Below are 6,246 nucleotides of genomic sequence, written 5' to 3'. Positions count from 1 at the left end.
GAGCACGCTGTTCTGGAGCAGACGGGGTGCTCCTCCAATGCCAGGAGCTATTATTGTACCTGGAGGAGGGGAACAGGGGCTGGAGGAGAGAGCCAGCCGGTAGAGGAGGGAGCAGGGCCGGGAAGGAAGCCAGACAGAAGGCAGACAGAACATGGAGGCCTGTGGGCCACGGCAGCAGCTGGGCGTGGGCAGGGGCTCTGGGCCGAGGGAGGACGCAGAGAAGCTGTTGCAGGCGTTTGCAAAGGACTGCCCTAACAAAGTACACAGCCCTGGGGGGCTCACACACCAGAAACGTGTCGTCTCGCAGCTCCAGGGGCCGGAGATCAAGCCGCGGGCACACGTGGCTGCTGGCGAGGCCTCTGTCCTTGGCCGGCTGATGGCCGTCCCTGTGCACATGTCTGCGTCCTCACCTCCTCTTCCTAGACGGACACCGGTCACACTGGACGAGGATCCATCCCAATGACCTCATCGGAACTTACTTATCACTTTAAAGGCCTTGTCTCCAAATTGTCACATTCTTTAGTGCTGGGGGTCAGATCGTCCAACAGATGAATTTGGCAGGGGAGGGGGCGGGGGGGGGGATGACATCCAGCCCAGAACAGCATTGAGGGCGTTTTTGGGAGAAGGGATGCAGGAGGAGCACAGGTTGCAAGCAGCAGACTTCTCTTGCTAAGGATGTGCCTGGGTCCCCATCTGGTCTACCCGAAACCAGGGGGCTGTCCGGGTCCGCCCTCGGGCCTACCTACATGATTAGATGCTGGAGTCCCTCATTCAGGTCCTTCACGGCTGAAAAGGGCCTAACTAAGCCAGTATGTGAATCTCTTGGCACACTGCCTGGCCTAGAGAGCTTGATAAATCACAGCTATTATTCTTAATTAAGATTATTGGGCCGGCAATATTAATCTAGAAAAACCACCATTTAGGCCAAAAAGAAAAAAGAGCCTGATTACATAGTGATAAACATTACGCGAAGTTGGAGACAGGGCATTATTAAAACTCTGTGCTTCATAAAATACAATCACAGCACAGAAAAATGTTAGAAATAGAATAAACTGCCAGAAACATAATCACAGCGAGAACTTAAGAAACTATGGCAAAGTGAGGGCATGAGACTAGAAATCTTCTGTCCAATAGTCACACTCCTTGATATTTACCCGAATGAAGTGAAAACTTACAACCACACACCCAAACCTGCACACACAAGTGTCCATAGCAGCTTTGGACTTGGAAGCAACCCAGACATCCTTCAGTGGGTGAAGGGATAGACTGCGGGACATCCAGACAATGGGATGCTATTCAGCACGAAAAAGAGACGAACTCTCCAGCCATGAAAAGACGCGGAGGAACCTCAAATGCACAGGACTACGTGAGAGAAGCCCGTCTGAAAAGGCTGCACACTGTAGGATTCCAACTCTATGACATTCTGGAAAAGGCAAAAGCATACAGACAGTAAAAGGATCAGTGGCTGTCAGTGGTGCGGAGCGGGGAGAGATGAAGAAGTGGAACACAGGGGATTTTTAGGGCAGTGAAATACTCTGTATGTTACCATAACGATGGATACATTCATTATCCATCTGTCCAAACCCACAGAGTGGACACCAATGTAAGGCATGGGCTCTGGATGATAATGATGCGTTGGTGTGGGTTCATTGATGGTAACAAACGTGTCCCTTTGGTGTTATGTTGACAGTTGGGGAGGCTGTGCATGCAGAGGGGCAGAGGGTACGGTGCAGTATATGGGAACTTCCTTGACTTTCCACTCAATTTTGCTGATGCTTTTCTCACAGATAGACTGGGGTGATGGGTTTGGGGAAGAAAACCCCAGAGGGGAAGGGCCCTTCTCGTATCACATCCTATCCAGAGTACATGCTGTCAGCATGACTAATCACAGGTGTTTTCAAGGACCAGTAACAAAGACTGATAACTTACATAGGCCAAGAAGGAAATCTCTAAGCACAAAAAGTAGACACTGCCCAGGCCCCAGGTTTTGTTACGGTACAACTATACCAAATGCAGGGGGCGTTACCCCTGAGCCCCGAGTCTCACCCTCCCCAGGCTGCAGAATCAAAACACTCTAACACTTATGGGGAGGGGCTTCTAAATTGGCCCTCATGGTTCCCATCTCCTATATTCATGCTCTTGTCTGATCCTCTCTCCTTGAGTATAGACAGGATCTAATGAGTCCATTTTAACTAACAGAATATGATAAATGGGGTGGGATGTCACATCTGACATTAGGTTACAAAAGACTGTGACTTCTGCCTTGCTGGCCCTCTCTTACACCCGTGGACAGAAGTTGGCTATGGCAGCTGGCAGTTGGAAGCTGCTGCATGCCCACCTGGCAAACACTGAAGCCTGTGGTCCATGAGAAACGGAGGCCCTCGGTCCGACAGCCGGCAAGGGACTGAATCCTGCCAACAGCCGTATGAGTGATCCTGGAGCACAGCCTCCCCCCATCGGGCCTTGAGAAGGTGACAGCCCCACCTGACACCTGTATCATAGACCCGTGAGACACTGAGCCAGAGGACCAGCTGGGTCACACCAAGATGCCTGACCCACAGAAATGGTGAGAGCATACAAACTCGTCTTAAGCCATGACATTGTTAAAAACAGCTTTATTGGGGCGCCTGCGTGGCTCAGTCGTTGAGCGTCTGCCTTCGGCTCAGGTCACGATCCCAGGGTTCCGGGATTGAGCCCCGCATCAGGCTCTCTGCTCAGCAGGGAGCCTGCTTCTCCCTCTACCTGCCGCTCCCCCTGCTTGTGTTCTCTCTCGCTCTGTCAAATAAATAAATAAAATCTTTAAAAAAAATAAAAACAGGGGCGCCTGGGTGGCTCAGTTGGTTAAGCGACTGCCTTCGGCTCAGGTCATGATCCTGGAGTCCCGGGATCGAGTCCCGCATCGGGCTCCCTGCTCGGCAGGGAGTCTGCTTCTCCCTCTGACCCTCCTCCCTCTCATGCTCTCTGTCTCTCATTCTCTCTGTCTCAAATAAATAAAATCTTAAAAAAATAAAAATAAAAACAGCTTTATTGAGGTATAACAGATATGCAAAATCTGCAGATACTTCATGTATATAATGTGGTGCGTTTTGGACATACACACACACCCGTGACACCATCACCACAATCGAGGTAACATATCCCTCACCTGCAAAGTTTTCCCGTATCCTTTGTTTTAGGGGTGGGGGTGGGTGGGTGGGAGAACACTTAACATGAATGTTTTATTTTATTTTATTTTTTTAAAGATTTTATTTATTTATTTGAGAGAGAGAATGAGAGAGAGAGAGCATGAGAGGGGGCGGGTCAGAGGGAGAAGCAGACTCCCCGCCGAGCAGGGAGCCCGATGCGGGACTCGATCCAGGGACTCCAGGATCATGACCTGAGCCGAAGGCAGTCGCTTAACCAACTGAGCCACCCAGGCGCCCAACATGAATGTTTTAAAACTAAAATTTTTGAAGTGCACGATACAGCATTGCGAATTGTAGGCCCTACGTGCCAGCAGAACTCTAGCTCTCCCTCACCTTGCAGAACTGAAACTTGATAGGCACTGAACAACACCTGCCCATTTCCCCACCCCCCAGTCACCAGGAACCACCACTCTGCTGTTAAGCCATCTTGTTTTGGAATGATTTGTTACAGGGCCACGGTGAAATAACAGTCTTTCTGTGATAATCCCAGCCCCAAATCTTGCCCTTCCTGGATGAACACTGCACACACACACTCCCAAGAACAGGCTTTCTGGATGCTTCTCCAAAGGGCAGCTCCCTGAGGGCCTTGGTCCTTGTCCTGCTCTTGGTCTTGCCATTGACCTTGCCCAGTGCACACTCACCATACAGCGCTGGGAAGGTTCCCTGCACCCTGCCACCCCACCAGGGAGCTTTGAGCACACGGCTGGGTCTACTGATCAGGGAGACCTGAAGGTCTTAGTCAGCTGGGACTGCTGTAACAAAATACCACAGACTGGGCGGGGGCGGCAGGGGGGAGGGGGGTAAACCACAATTATGTCTCACAGTTCTGGAGACTTGAAAGTCCAAGATCAAGGTGCTGGCAGAATTCGGTCCCTGGTGAGGGCTCTCTTTCTGACTTAGAGAGTGAGAGAGCCAGAGATCTTAACCAATTTTTAAATGTACAGGACAGTATCGCCAACTATATGCCCACTGTTGTAAAAATACGGAAAATACGGGGGCGCCTGGGTGGCTCAGTCGTTGGGCGTCTGCCTTCGGCTCAGGTCGTGATCCCGGGGTCCCGGGATCGAGCCCCGCATCGGGCTCCCTGCTTCGCGGGAAGCCTGCTTCTCCCTCTCCCACTGCCCCCCGCTTGTGTTTCCTCTCTCACTGTCTGTCAAATAAATAAATAAAAATCTTAAAAAAAAAAGAAAAAAGAATGCCCTTATCAGAAATGTGCTGATCGGTATCGAAGGGGAAGTGTCTTGATGTCTGCAACTCTCCTTCAAACGTTTAGCAAAACAAACAAACCTGCTTGTATATGTACGCGTGTGTGTATTTGTGTGTGTATATATAACAGAAATGGCTAAAGCAAGTGGCAAAATGAATCTAGGTGAAGCGTCCGTGAGTGTTCATTATACTGTGCAACTTGTTTGTGGCTTTCAAGTGTTTCAAAATGAAAAGGTGGAGAAACACACAGAGCACCCTCAACGCTCCCCATATGTTCCTCCAGCTGCCATCATTTCTCCCTCTACACACAGCAAGGATTTCTCAGAGGTGCCCATGCCTGCCCTACGTGCTGGCTGAATGTTCACTAGCGGGCCCTCCAAACGAACCAAAAGCTCCCGATCTGCAGTGTTTGCCGATTCCTGTGGTGTAAATACTCCTCCCACCGTGGCGGACTTCAAGCTACTGGTGCGGTGTCACTGAACACGGAACTGACAGAAGATGCAACAGCATGCGTAACAGTATTTCCAGCATACAGATGTGATTTATGTAAATGCCCTCAGTAGCGCAGCTAGCAACACGTGGAAAAATAATTAGGAAGTGTTGAGTTTTGAGTATTTATTACCTTTGTCTAAATACAATCCATTTGATGGGGAAGTTTATACAATGAACTTTTAAACAAGGGCCGTGTTTAACAACTAGCTCCCAAATTCCTAAAAATTTGACAATTCGCTCTCGCCGGCCAGTACGAGCTGACTCCAGCGCACCTCTGTAAAAAAAAAAAAAAAAAACTCAACCCACTGAAACCTGGCTTCCACAATCACCATTCAACCAAAATGCTCTTGCTTGTCTCACCATGGACCTCCATATTGCACAAATGCCAAGGACAATGGACACGGGTCTGGCCTGGCCTGCCTTGCCTGAGTTCCCTGTAGCATTCAACACTCCACACTCCGCCTGCCTTCTCCGAGGTCTTCCAGGTGCTCTTCCTACCTGTTGACCGGTCCTGCCCAGTCTCCTTCAAGGGCTCTTCTTCCTCCAGACCTTCTTCTCAGCAACAAACCTATATATCCCAACCACTTAACTAGTTTGCTCTTCTCGGAGTAAAGACATTTCAAAGCCAGAGTGGAAGCCCTCATTACTTACTCCCACCTCGAGGTGGAGCTTCTGAGAGACAGAGAATCTGTCCAACCCTGAAGCTAGGGAGTGTATGTTGCCTCCCTTTCAAGTCCCACAGACCTTATCACAGTTTAATAACTCAAAAGGCTTCAACAGGGCAAAGGCAGCATGCATTGACTCCCCCCCACGGTACCAGCTCCCCATCTCTCCTAGACTCAGATCGCATGGCCATGTTAAGGTACCGCCACTTGGTGGCGGCATTCTCTAAATGGAAAATAGTCTCCAGGTGCTAAAAAGACAAAGGCCTAATCTTCTTTAGGGCCAGGTGTGTCGATTCACACGGAATCCACGGAGGAGCGGCCTCCACCCAGCCTGGTCTTAGCTTCATCTTCCTGATCTGGACTAAAACCAACAGGAGCTTCCTCAAAGTGCTGTACAAAGTGGGCTCACGTGCTCTCGCTCTGGGAGCAACTCACTTGCCCGTCTGTCGGTCACTGTAGGCCACCGTCAGTGAGAGCCAGGGTCAGTCACTACCGGGCTGGTCCGCGGGCCAATCAGTCAGAATCCAGCTGAATCCACTCCTGTGGGCAGCCGCTCCACTTGCCCTTCCGGCCACTGCAACCCGGCGCGATCTGTCGGGGAGATCACCGCGGGGGACGGAATTCGCGCCCTCACGATCCGCCCCTTCGTGGTCTTATCCAACCAGAGGTCTCCGCTTCAGAAAAGTGCCCGCCCCCCC

This window comes from Mirounga leonina, unplaced genomic scaffold (assembly GCF_011800145.1).
Source record: "Mirounga leonina isolate KUSES-001 unplaced genomic scaffold, KU_Mleo_1.0 Mir_94, whole genome shotgun sequence".
Taxonomy (NCBI): domain Eukaryota; kingdom Metazoa; phylum Chordata; class Mammalia; order Carnivora; family Phocidae; genus Mirounga; species Mirounga leonina.
This window is presented reverse-complemented; position numbering follows the sequence as displayed.